The sequence below is a fragment of the Doryrhamphus excisus genome, chromosome 16 (assembly GCF_030265055.1).
Source record: "Doryrhamphus excisus isolate RoL2022-K1 chromosome 16, RoL_Dexc_1.0, whole genome shotgun sequence".
Lineage (NCBI taxonomy): Eukaryota > Metazoa > Chordata > Actinopteri > Syngnathiformes > Syngnathidae > Doryrhamphus > Doryrhamphus excisus.
Window position 1 is genome coordinate 14,159,727 of NC_080481.1, and position 14,782 is coordinate 14,174,508.

At 41.8% G+C, this 14,782-nt stretch overlaps 1 protein-coding gene across 1 annotated transcript in view; it reads left to right on the forward strand.

The window, feature by feature from the left end:
- The first annotated feature begins 664 nt into the window (after window positions 1–664).
- Window positions 665–14,782, forward strand: part of grm4 (glutamate receptor, metabotropic 4) — a 162,107-nt gene continuing 147,989 nt past the window's right edge. Inside the window, exon 1 of the mRNA XM_058050773.1 lies at window positions 665–1,006. The gene's annotated coding sequence lies outside the window, so the exon portion shown is untranslated. The remainder of the gene's footprint in view (window positions 1,007–14,782) is intronic.

Here is a 14,782-nt window from a genome sequence, read left to right on the forward strand (position 1 = left end):
TATGTGTAACTAATAATACACCAAGCTTTGACTTTATTTATAATATTTATTTGTTTTTTCGTAATCCTTTTTCAAAGTTTGGACACCCCTGCCCTATATTGACACACATCTTAAGTATAAAGGCAGCTGAGTCACTTCCAATAATCAAAGAGGCACTGATTGGATCAATAAGAACAATTAGCACCACAATAATAAACAAAGAAAAGCGATTCCAATGAGAATAGAAATTACCCGAGGGATATTAATGATGATGATGATGACGATGATCTGAAAAGATGCACTTCATGAACAAGCAACGTGTGCTCGCTGCAGTACCCCCAAACAGACGCAAGTGGGTGTCTTACTTTCAAAATACGTTCGCATTGGATAGTGAAAGTAAAAACTGATGGGGGGGGGGGGGGGGTGTTTATCTTGCATATAGCCTCTCACTGACACACGCAGGCTCACAATAAGATGTTAACAGGAAAAAAAAAAGAAAAACTCCTACAATTACGCATGAATGCCACCAATGTGTTTCCCCATCATTCTCGCCACTTCACTTTCTTTCTTAACCTTATTAAATATTCATGACAACAGAGCTGCTTGTATTGACTTGTCTTTAAAACGCAGAGCATTAGTTGTCATTTTATCCAGCTTTACACAACGATGGAAGGTAAAACCCATGCCCGAATTGAGGAGGAGGAGGGAGGGGGGTGCAGAAAAAGGCATCTTCTTCCTCTGTGGGCGGGAATTCTTGTGCGATCAAACTGAGGATTCAGAGGGAGGAGGGAGAGCATAGTGAAAGTGAAAGCCCTTCAGCACCACACGCTTCTGGACAGCGTCTGGACTGCAATGTCGAAAAGAGGGAGATTTGATTGAAGACTGCAAAATTGGATTTTGGAAGCGCTTTTTTTAATTGTGTCGCGCAAAACATTTGTTTTGCGGCGAGACGAGGAAAGTAGGAAGAAGAAAAAACTGGGCAGCAACTGCAGAAGTTTACCTTGGAGTCACTTTGAGGATTCTTGCGGTCAGTGTGTGTCTAATTTCCATTTCCATTGGTGAGGATGATGCGTTCAAGTATGCGTTACGGAGTTACGCATCTGTATCTGTGCGCTTTTGCTGCGCACACTTGCTGTCTTTATTTCCTTGAGTATGCTAAGAGGCTGGTATTTTTTTAACACTGTGCGTAATTATTATTTATATTTGAATCTTAATTGTCTCATATTGATTTAAACAGTGCCATGTGTGGCGATAAAATGGTCGTTTGTGCATTTTTAAGGCGTTGCTTCCCTTTTCTCATCCCACGTTCAACAGATGAACGAGGACCACCAAAAAAAAGGCTTACCAGCGCAAATGAGCTTTTCCTTAGTCACACAATGAAAGCCCTTCATCGGCTGTATGTATGGGAGCCCCCCCATCAGCCCCCACTTTTCCGCTCTACTTGGCTCCGCGGTGCTCCTCACACAATCACACATCCGAAGCATCCGTATAGATTCTAATCAATGCGCACACAGCAAAACTGCTCAACTTCAAAGTAATGGAATTCAAAGGAGGCAGTATTGCGCTCTTTTTTGGAGGCTGTTTGCGCACATTGAGGGAGGGGGTGAACCCATCGTCACCGTCACGTTTCATCATTTTCAAGGCTGGCTCTATACGTATTGATGGGTCTTCCTATGCGTGTGTGTGTGTATTATTACTGTCAGGGAATATGCATGCATTGCATTCATCACTGAAGCTTTTAAGTTACTGCTCAATTTGTCCTGAAGTGAAAAGTAATATTAAAGTATTCTGTCTGTGTGTCACGTATAAATGTAACATTTCTACAATTACTGGAACTCCCCCGGGAATGCCAAAGGGTTGCAAGGTCCACTTTGTAACCATTTGGCTAAGCCATTCCTCAGTGGTCTTTTGGTACCAATCACCTTTTTACATTTTAAGGCTAACAAAATTCATTCATTCATTCATTCATTCATTCATTCATTCATTCATCTTTTGCTGCTGGAGCCTATCCCAGCTGTCGTCAGGCGAGAGGCGGGGTACACCCTGGACTGGTCGCCAGCCAATCATAGGGCACATATCTCTTCGGGGCTGTAGCGGTTTTGCATCCTTGTTAAAATGTATCGTTGCAGTCGTTCATTTATTTTTGTGGGGTTCGGGGGGGAGGTGGTGCTGGAGCCTATCCCAGCTGTCTTCGGGGCAAGAGGCAAGGTACACCCTGGACTGGTCGCCAGCCAATCACAGGGCACATATAGACAAACAACCATTCACACTCACATTCATACCTATGGACAATTTGGAGTCGCCAATTAACCTAGCATGTTTTTGGAATGTGGGAGGAAACCGAAGAAAACCCACGCATGCACGGGGAGAACATGCAAACTCCACACAGAGATAGCAGAGGGTGGAATCGAACTCGGGTCTCCTAGCTGTGTGGACTGTGTGCTGCAAACAAAATTCATTCATTCATTCATTCATTCATTCATTTTCCACCGCTTTTTCCTCACGAGGGTCGCAGGGGTGCTGGAGCCCATCCCAGCTGTCCTCGGGCGAGAGGTGGGGTACACCCCGGACTGGTCGCCAGCCAATCACAGGGCACATATAGACAAACAACCATTCACACTCACATTCATACCTTATGGACAATTTGGAGTCGCTAATTAACCTAGCATGTTTTTGGAATGTGAGAAAAAAAACGAGAAAACCCACGCATGCACTGTGAGAACATGCAAACTCCACACAGAGATAGCAGAGGGTGGAATCGAACTTGGGTCTCCAAGCTGTGTTAAACAAAATTATATAAAAAAAATACCTGCCAAAACAATATGTCAAAGTCATTACATTTTATATATATGTGTATTATGTGTGTAGTATTATGTTCTGAGATGCAAAAACACAAAATTAATAGGTAGGCTTTCATGCATGACTAAGGAATCAATTAATTCTACAATACATTAATCACTGATTAATTTTTCACCGCTAAAATTTGATATATGAAACCCTATCCCTTGTGGCCAGAAATGTGAGCATTCTGCTATAAAACCTTCCTTATTTAAATAGGCGTACAGTACAGTCATATGGATTTCATGCACCTTATTTAATAGGAAGAAGAAAGTTAGCACTGTATAACAATGCATCTCATAACCGGGACCATAAACCTGCATACACACACACACACACACACACACACCGCTTGTGGTGCTGCAACACGCTCCACTAACATGGCAGACATGCTGCGCTGAATATGCTATATTTTGACAGGAAAATGCTGTGTGTTGCCAACTGTGACAGGACTCACGGCAAAAAGGCTCACCTGGTCTGGTCTTATACTGTGAGAATTTGGCTTCCCAAACCAGAGATAAAATTTATTAAAAGGGTGTAAAAAGAGATATCGGAATGATTGTTTCTGATCGTCGAATGCGCCCCAACTCTAACCTTAAGTCATGTTATATACGCCAGCTTCCGTCTAGTTATTACATTCATAGAGTTCTGGCTACTACTCTAATTGTTGCATTTGTTCCCTGTCATTGAGGTGTATTTACGGCATGATTCATGATAATGGTTTGGGTCCCGAGGATCAGCTTTGGGATAGAGACATTTACTGCAGAATTTACGGTTGACAGAAAAAAAAAAAAAAGAAGTCTTGTGCCTGTGGGAATACTTGCAGGTTCTCATTAAGTGGCAACGCTTGGAGGAACGCCAGTAAACAACGTAGCGACTGACTGTCAGCGCTGTCTGCTACTTTTCACGTTTACAAATGATCATTTCCTCCATCTTTTTGTGAGTCATCTTCCATGCGAGTATCAGTTTGTGTGATACATTAAGTGTGCCCGATAACCATCAGCCATGTGATCGAGCGTAAATGTCTGCAAAGAAGCTTTTTGGTAGCAGATACAGACAGAAGGAAAAAAAAGGTTAAAGATATCCATTTCTCCTCTGTTCTATATCACTGCTTCGTGCACACCGCATCTGTACATCAGATTGCTGCCTGGGTAGCCTTGACGGGCTGACCGCAGGTTGACAGTCTTCAAAACAAAAGCAAGATATGTAGCACACTCTCGCAATCCTATTTTCTAAACTGCTGATTCCTCGTCTTGGCAATCGGATCAAATAGGATTTTGTCATTTTTGTGGTGTGTGACTTTTGGAGAAATTGTTTACGTGATTTCGAGCTCAAAGATGCTGCAATTATTTTATTCAAAAATACTGAAAAAGCCATAGCTTTTCAGTATGTGGAATCAAACTAGAGTCTTGAAGCAGTCATGATGTGCTATATATATCACTATATTGACACTTACTATGGTACCCATTATGTCATTGGATGCTCATATCACCACCAAGGTGCATGATTAAAAAAAAACAAAAACAAAAACTTAAACTGTATTATGGAAAGCAGGAAGTGAACAAATGTAACAGTTACTGATTGTAAAAGTACCAGATGGAGGGGTAGGATTTAATAAGCTTTGCTTCTTCCTACTCCTTTTGGACATGTGGAACTGTGAACTGATTATGTGATGCATTCAATTGTAATCTGATGCACGTTCAAATGAAATAAAACCATTACCATTACCATTACCAAAAATAGATAAATATGCAATTTGACACTAGATTACATCATCAGTTAATTTGCATATGATGTTGTAACAGATGCTTTATGGAAAATTATACCCTCGTAGGAGAGACAAAATGTAATTGGAATGTAATTTAAATTGTAATGTAATTAAGTTTACAACTAAACTTGATTAACTTAATTCTTGGTTTGAATCTGACACGTTTAATTTATCACACAACATCCTCCGCCACACTTTCTGACTCACTAAAAGTTGAGGTACCAAGTCTGAATCAACCCCGGTGGCATCGTGGCTTGTACATGTGTGATTCAAAAATGCGTACTGCGCCACTATGCTCTCCGTATTCCGCGAAAGTTGACTGTGCACTGACGGGATGAATCTCTTAGCAGCAAAAGCCGCTGCTCAGGGAGAAGAGGATACTGCAGAATAATACGTGCTTTCACTTTTTAAAGGGGAACCTGCACTTTTTTGGAATTTTGTCCATCATTCACTATCCGTATGTGAAACATAAACACATTTTTCTTTCCCTTGTCTGTGCATTGAGCAGAGAGCGAGAAAACAAGTCAATATGAGCAAGCTAACAATGGACATCATGGGAAAGCCCGAAAGCGATGTTATTATTGTCCAAGCTAATATGAAAAATAATTTTTATCTGGCGGAAGAGTGACGGAAGAATGGATACCTAGCTCTCAATTTTGCTACAAATACTCAACAAGATGCTTGTTTGGCGTTAGCATTTTGTATCTGAGGACTGGAGCACACCTCTTGTGCTGGAAGACACAGCCATCCCAAGGAGAGCGAACATCATAAGTGTTATCGCTGCTGTTGTTGTTGACAGAACTAGCATAAGTATGTGTATCAATGCACCCTGGGAAAGAAGTTTCGGTAGTGTTTTAAATAATCAAAATACTGCAACTATTCCATGTTATTTTTAGTTTTTTTTTTTTAGAGGTCTTCATATTCAAAATAAATGTGTTATAATGCACAGAAAAGGGTAAGAAATATGTGTTTGAAGGATTGTGAATGATGGGGCAAAATTCCAATAAAGTGCAGTTCCCCTTTAAGTCCCCAAATACCAGACACAACTCCCACAACAACGTGGGAAAAATCTGCTAGATTTGTCGCTAGTCGCTTTTCAGAAAACATGTCACCGAGCGGGTGACACATCTGTCGCTAGATTTAGCAACAAAGTCACCAAGTTGGCAACACTGCTCAGGAAGAGTGACACGCGGATAGTGGAACTGCAGCAAAATAAGAAGCATCCGGTGCTGAATGAGCTGAGTTGATCATTTCCAGAGTTGCATAATACTTGGTAATGGTAATGGTAATGGTTTTATTTCATTTGAACATGCATCAGATTACAATTGAATGCATCACATAATCAGTTCACAGTTCCACATGTCCAAAAGGAGTAGGAAGAAGCAAAGCTTATTAAATCCTACCCCTCCATCTGGTACTTTTACAATCAGTAACTGTTACATTTGTTCACTTCCTGCTTTCCTAATATAGTTTAAGTTTTTATTTTCATTCATTCATTTTCTACCACTTTTCCTCACGAGGGTCGCAGAGGTGGGTGGGGAGGCCTGAGCTGGAGCCTATCCCAGCTGTCTTTGGGATCTACACCCTGGACTGGTGGCCAGCCAATCACAGGGCACATATAGACAAACAACCATTCACACTCACATTTTAGCAAGAGCAAGATTAGCAAGAGTATAAATGTGACTATAGTCGTGTTTTGTCATGTCTTTATCAGAGCTTTTTTTGTAGAAAATCGGAACCAAAGCAAAGTTTATTAATTTTTCTGTTTTTAATAAATGCGTTTTTTTTTTTTTTTTTTGGAAAACCTGATGCGGCCCAGTCTTGCCCAGACCCTAGCTCCAGTGGCCCCCAGGTAAATTGAGTTTGAGACCCCTGCCTTAAACTGTACATCCTACATAAGAAACTAGACAACGAAATGGGCAAAAATGCATCGCCTCAGAGCCGGTGTCTTCTCGCTTGCAACAGGCCACTCAAGATTAGCTCTTTCTGTGTACATCAGCCCCTGGCAGATTCCTCTTTGCCGACAGCAACGGAATGGCTCGGCCTGACTTCCTAAATCCTGCAATCCCACGACAGCCACCCAGCTCTCGGTGCACTATTCCTATCTTTCCTCACAGTTTGTGAGATTGGCTCAAAACATTTTCAATATTCTGAGCAGTTGGGTGGGATCGCTGTCTGAGCTCTTTTTCGTGTACACACCAAAAATAATGAGCCTCTACGATGAGGCTCGGTTGAAAACAGCAAAGCAAGTCATTCCAAGCACTCCACAAACAATAGGAAGCAAGGAAGTAATCTCATTTAGCACCTGCTCTGCTCCGCACTGAATGCTTATAGATCCACCACTGAGATCCGATTTTCCCATTAGCTATCCGGTACACTGAAAAAAAAAAAAAGATGGATGCAAAACACATTTTCCCTCTAACCTACACCAGTTCAATGCCCAATACATATACAGGAAATATCACTATTAGAATAACACTGGACATGATTAATTGCAGCTCTGTGGTCCCCTGGTTTGTTTTGCCCACAATCCAAAGTGAGTTGAAAATAAATATGAGGAAGCAGAATGCCATTGTCCACAAACAAAACGCGTCAACATATTGACTTTAGAGATGTTGCTGCAGGTCACCGTAGATTGCTTTGCACAAATTAGCCTCTGTAAGACCTGGAATAGAAAAAAAAAAAAAAAAACAGCAAAAATGCAAACAGAGAGTAGAAGCATTTGGCATCATTGTTGCACTTTTTTTCTACACTTTGAAAAGCAATCAAAATTTTTCAGAATTATGTTTAACAAAATGAAATTAGAAAGTGAAACTACCTTTAGAGGCCTTTGTGTTTTACTTCATAATGGGCCTGTCGGGCTGCAACACGCACCGCATGTCGACTTAATGGCATGCTGATGTGTTTGAGCCCATTACTCGGCGAATCCTTGTCATTGCCCTTACCCCGATAATCCATCCCGCCGCCCCCTGCAGCCTTCAGTACCACACTCGAGCTTGCAGTAGCTGCGGTATGGGATGCCATGTCGACCACTCCCAGCTTTCATGTTTGACACCTGTAAACAGGGGATTAAAAAAGAAAAAATACAAAGGCTCATTTTGCATGCACACACACACATAAACACACAATAATTATAGATGTGTATTGTATTGTTACCATAATGTATCATTACACGCAACAAAGAGCGTGTAAAAGTGGTGTCTCAGGCTCTGTTAACGTTTGGACCCCAGGTGTCTTTATGTATATAATATATTATATACAGTACATAATTCTCACAAACAAGCAGATCGCAGTGCAACCAAACGCTGATGTGGAGGGGGAACCGAATACTCATTCATTCATTCATTCATTCATTTTCTACCGCTTTTCCTCACAAGGGTCGCGGGGGGTGCTGGAGTCTATCCCAGCTGTCTTCGGGTGTAAGGCGGGGTACACCCTGGACTGGTCGCCAGCCAATCACAGGGCACATATAGACAAACAACCATTCACACTCACATTCATATCTATGGACAATTTGGAGTCGCTAATTAACCTAGCATGTTTTTGGAATGTGGGAGGAAACCGGAGTACCCGGAGAAAACCCACGCATGCACGGGGAGAACATGCAAACTCCACACAGAGATGCCCGAGGGTGGGATTGAACCCTCGTCTCCTAGCTGTGAGGTCTGCGCGCTAACCCCTAGACCACCGTGCCAACCGAATACTCAACAAGAGGAAATAATTTACAGGAGATGCAACAGGGTGCGTCGAACATACATGCAGCAATTGCAAGAAAAACTACCAAGGCCGCAACATCAGGCTATAAAACCCCCCCGATTGGTAATTCGTAGCAGGTGCATTATGCTATGCCTCCAAAGTAAAGACACTGAATGCAGCACCAAATAGGAAAACATACCGTTGGCACAATTAAGCTGAAATGTCACCATGAAGCAAAAGGAATGAAAGCTTGTTTTTTGATTCTGAAGTTGCTAATTGGCCCGCACAGATAGAACGTTATGATATTTAAATCAAATATTTGTTTAATGCAGTGGTTACTTGGCCAATATGGATGCACAGTATTTTTGTCTTCACAATGATTAATATCTTATTTTTGAGATTTAAATGTAGTTTGTGCACACTCAGAGGTAAGAAAGTCTCAAAGAAAGTTGGATTAGACAAACTGTACCTGTAGATTTGTCCAAAGCAAGTATCATGACATCACTAAAGGGATAGTTTGGATTTTTTTTTATGTGAAATTATAAACAATAACCATAAGCAATGTCCATCAACAGCGACCACTCCCCACTTTGTGTCATGAGCCAAGTTCTGGTCAGATTTCGGTCATTCATTCATTCATTTTCTACCGCTTTTTCCTCACGAGGGTCGCGGGGGTGCTGGAGCCTATCCCAGCTGTCTTCGGGCGAGAGGCGGGTTACACCCTGGACTGGTCGCCAGCCAATCACAGGGTACATATAGACAAACAACCATTCACACTCACATTCATACCTATGGACAATTTGGAGTTGCCAATTAACCTAGCATGTTTTTGGAATGTGGGAGGAAACTCCATACAGTGATGGCCGAGGGTGGAATCGAACCCTGGTCCTCCTAGCTGTGAGGTCTGCACGCTAACCACTCGTCCACCGCTCAGAATTACAGACTCCAAGAGTCAACAAGCTGACAAAAGCTGGTATTTTTAACGATGAAATCACAGATCGGACCCTCTCTGGCAAAGTTTTTTGCACTTTTCAAACACTGCTAGGAACAAGCCCCGGGCTCCGGGCATCATAATGATGATGACCAAATTTCCGTTGTGTTTTCACTCATCGTGGAATGTCTGCAAAGCATTTGGAACATTTGATGAAATGTCCTTGTTTTAAACAGAGAATAAGTCCCAGACGATCGATGCCATATTTGTTTACAAGCCAGCTCAAGGCAACGTACGACAGGCCGTTTGCAGCACATTATAGAAAAGGAGCGCTTGATTTGCTTTTGGCACAGTATGGGTACTCTCACCTTGTTGATGTCAGTTATCAGATTTATTGGTATTAAATCACAATTCCTCATATTTCTCTGAAAATGATTGTAGTATTATATAAAAACTAATCTAATCAACAATGTTTATTTATATTTTTCAAATGTGTGGCGTCTAACATCCGGTAAATCTCAAATTGGAGATTTAGCTCAGTATTGTCACCGGATCGGATTGTCACCGGACCTACACACACACACACACACACACACACACAAAACACCACTGAGCTGTTGTAAACCATATTTGTTTAATGATTCAACTTCTCCACTCTATTTTTTATACAACACAGTTGTAATGGGGACTCTGGACATTTCTTAGTCAATAAAAACACGATTCTACACTGCGGCAAATTCACAGCTCAGTGCACGCATGTATTCACACACGCATGCGCACAGAACTCAGCCCCCCCCACACCCCCCCACACATGCTGTAGGGTGTTCTTCTCTTGGATGTCTTATTCATGTTGAGAAAAATAAGAACATGACGTGGGGTGCATTTGATGTATTGGGATGTTCCACTACATTTAGCGCTACTTTTATATTCATTATGTGGAAGGTATTTACTTATAAAAATGGAGGTGTGACTAAGGCTGAATACAAATTCTCCCCCTTTTCCCTTTCCTTTCCCATCGTATTAACCAAAATGGGACACCACTTGATTATCATGGCATCATCACCCTTCATCGCTTGTTGGCTGTGACATAGGCAGATGATGAGATATAGAAGAATTGGGATTCAGCCTAAAACTAGTTGTCCCAATTCAATACAGCAGTCATCCTCAGGGTTTAAAGCAAATCCGACATAGAAACAAGAACACAACAGTGGGATAGGGAAAAAGTTGCAATGGTGTAGAACAACTGCATTTATTAAAAACAAAAAAATATACAAACTTTTTCAGTGCTTTGGTTCCGATTTTCTACAATAAAAGCTCTGATAAAACATTCCACTGTTCTCAAATATCTTAATTTTTATTTTTCTGCACAAAATAAGATGAAAAATAAACAAATCAAGAATAAAGAAAATCAATCAGTAATAAATAAATATAATAATAATAATAATAAAACTGGGAGTGTTACCAATCACAGCGGAGTGGGTGGAATCAATTTAAAACAGACCATTATGGAAAGCCATAGATATACAACTGCAATAGTTGCAGATTCTGGAAGATCTAAAAAGTTTCTATAGGAGTCCACAACTCAATAAGCTCAAAAAATGATCATAATAGGTCCCCTTTAATTACCTCTGATCTAAGTCAGTATTATTTCGATGGGCTAACTTTAATATTTTCTCACAGATGATTCATGCTAGTGGACCTTGAGGTCTCGCTATTTGTAAAAGAAAAGCTCCTGCTGCTGTTACTGTCGTTTATTTCAAACTGCGAGTATCTCTGCTCTAAGAGTTTGCTCTCAATGGTGGAGTGTGTGTGGACACAAACAGCTAGTCTGTCATTGGAGTGTATGAGAGTGACCCAGTAGCCACCCGTACAGACCTGCTTCTAATGAAAAGCTCCATCTCTGTCATCAGACAGACATTTTCACCATCTATAAGATTTGTAAACATTCATTGCAATGTTATCCATTATGTGCCACAGCCTTGCGCTCTCCTGCAGCATTGTTTCACTTCCGAAAGGGATTGGAAACTAGAAGTTTAATCAGTTCAAGGCTCACAGTTGTGTTGTTTTCTTTTTGCCTTATACTTGAAGAAGAGTCCCCGTGTTGTGTATGAGTTTTGAAGTCCAAAAAGTGATAACGCTTCAACTTCATTTCCCCTCATGATACATACTGTAAATATCCACAGGGTGGAAGTCGGGAATAATCTCCACCAATTGAGCATTGAAGTTATGTCATGGCACAACTCAAATTCTCACTAGAATTAGACTAAAAGGTTTATTTGGACAATAAATATCAGACTGCATAAACATGAATTAGCATTAGTTCTGTTATTGTTCTATCTAGTTTGCAAGCTTGACCCAGACAGTCTATTAATAGAATAACTCGAATTAATCTATCGTTCAAACGACTGAAAAATTGTTCCCAAAAGTTACAACTTACTCTGAAAGGTAAAGATTTTGAACAATTTTCTCAATTTTTATATATGATTATTTTGGCTAAAAGTTCCTTATATGCTACCAATGCAAGCAAAGGAATGTATATTCCGCACTTTTAGTCACTATTTTTCATAGTTTTGCCTGAATCCTGCAACTTATAGTGACGTGCGACTTATAAATAATAAAATACACACATTACTTAATGTTTTTAAACGTTAATTCAGAATTAACATTACCGTCAACACCCACAAGAGGGCGCTCGAGGGTGAAGAAGTCAATCGATTCAATGATATGTAAAGAGATCAGGAGTTTGGTGAAGTAATTTTACTGCATTTTCCGCACTATAAGTTGCACTTAAAAGCCTTTCATTTTCTCATAATGGAAAAAATGTTGTGCTACTTTGGTAACATAATGGAAACCTATGTTCTGTCTGCTATAGATTATATGTGTTATTCGGCTTGAAGTTTGTGATATAAATTTCAAAATAATTGTGAAATAATAATAAAATACACACGTTACTTAATATGTTTTTAAATGTTAATTTAGAATGAACATTATCGTCAACACCCACAAGAGGGTGCTCGAGGGTGAAGAAGTCAATCGATTCAATGATTTGTAAAGAGATCAGGAGTTTGGTGAAGTTGTTTACCAGTAAACTTGCTTGTTGGACTCCCTAGATTGTAATTTTACTGCATTTTCCGCACTATAAGTTGCACTTAAAAGCTTTTCATTTTCTCAAAAATCGACGAGGCACCTTATAATCTGGTGCGCCGTATGTGTGCATGTGTAAAAATGTTGTGCTACTTTAGTAACATAATGGAAACCTATGTTCTGTCTGCTATATATTATATATGTGTGTTATTCGGCTTGAATTTTGTGATATAAATTTCAAAATAATTGTGACATAGTGGGATAGGCTCCAGCATACCCGTGACCCTAGTGAAGATGAGCGGCATAGAAAATGGATGTGACTTATAGTCCAGTGTGACCCATACATGTTTTATGCTTCATGACAAATTTTTTGACAGATGCTACTTATAAGAAGAGCGACTTATTGTCCAAAAAAATATGCTTTATTAGGAAAGTCGTGTGTGGAATAACCAAATAAATTACGGTCGAGAGTTGCAGCCCCAATAAAACATTCCGAATCATCATATAAATATCCACAATTCAGCACACCATTCATCAAGGCCGTAGCCTCACTGTGACTAGCAATGTTTAGAAATGCAAAAGCCATCATTTTTACATGTACATTTATGAGGTTACGGTGAGTTATGGATGATAATAATGTTATCAAACTCCAGGCAGGAGAAGCTCAGCCAGACAGGGGGGGGGGGGGCGTGTTCCCTTGGGCTTACTGGGAGGGGGGGCACTCAGGTTCATCAGTCGAGTGTGTCAGTCTGGTCTGATTCTCTGGCTGCTGTCGCTCCCAAAGGATAACATGTCAAACTTAAGATGTGTTGCATGGAGGACCTTGACATATGCTCCCTAATAAATTGTTCAATCACTCACACGTCACCTCATAGTAGCAGCTACTCTAGTCAGTCAAATATAAATACACTTTATAGTATCACAGGTTTATGATAGTATGGATAAACATCATAACTGTGGCTCTATGCATACATTTATGGATTCATGTACAGTTGTGATCAATAATATTCATTCATTCATTTTCTACCGCTTTTCCTCACAAGGGTCGCGGGGGTGCTGGAGCCTATCCCAGCTGTCTTCGGGCGAGAAGCGGGGTGCACCCTGGACTGGTCGCCAGCCAATCACAGGGCACATATAGACAAACAACCATTCACACTCACATTCATACCTATGGACAATTTGGAGTCGCTAATTAACCTAGCATGTTTTTGGAATGTGGGAGGAAACCGGAGTACCCGGAGAAAACCCACGCATGCACGGGGAGAACATGCAATGCAAACTCCACACAGAGATGGCCGAGGGTGGGATTGAAGTCGCGTTTCGAGGTCTGCGCGCTAACCACACGACCGCCGTGCACTTAATTCATATATAATAATGTCTTACTTGTTTATAAATAGTTATTTTAGTTGATCATTGGTCAGTAGTTCTCATCACTTTTGTTGAAACAAAACATTTACAATAAATATGGCACTTTTTTTCCACAACTTAGTTTGATTGGTGAGTTTGATTTGTTTAGGAATTGTCACGCCCTGTGTGGGGTCCTGAGTGACAGTTTGGGTTTGAGTTTACGGTCTGGGCTTTGGTTTCCTTTTGGCACGCTCTTATTTTGGTTTGACTTCCTGTTTTTCCTTGTCTGCCTCCGTTGTCTTAGTTACCCACACCTGTCCCTAATTTGAGTGTCTATTTAGTTCAGGTGTGTGCGTCTCCCTTTGTGGGATTATTGTTGTTTGTCCGTCAGCAAGTTCAGTTGCCTTTTCTTCTGCTGCTATTATAGCAAGAATAAATATTATTTTACCTGCATTTGGTCCTGCTCTCTGCATCCTGGGGTCGCACCGCAACACCGCCAAGCGCGCCCGTGACAGAATGAAACCAAGTGACGACGACCTCGCGGAGAGCGATTTTTGGACCTGGCAGCGTTTGAAGGCCATGGAGGACGAGGAAATGGCGATACCGCTATGGGAGATGGAGGACTTGGTGTGCGGTCCGGACGACACGTTCGTCGCTACGGCGTGGTTGTATCCCGGACCCATCGATGACGCTCCAAATCCTCCGCGACGCCGACGCAAGCCGCGGCGCCACAGAGCGACGCCTAGTTCGCCTTCCCCTCCACGCCAAGTCGAGGTGCACCCGCTCTCATGCCCTGCCGGCTTCGACGAACCCGATGACGATCCCGCGGAGCTCGACGAATGGACCCGGCAGTTCTTCGAGGCGATGGAGCAGGAATGTGCAAGGTACACGCCGGAGGAACTGGATACCATGGTGTGGGGGCCGGACGGCACCCTAGTGCCCATGGCGTCGGTGTTCCCAGTACCCGCTGCACACCCTCCGACGCGGCGGCGTCGCCGACGCACGGCACGTCGCCAAGAGGTGTGGCCGCCCTCTTCCGCCTCGCCATGTCACGCCACGGCACAGCGCAACCCTCTCGCTGTTGCCGAGTCCCAGCCCGTCGTGCATTCCTCGACGGCTCCCGCGCCAAGTGGCGAGGC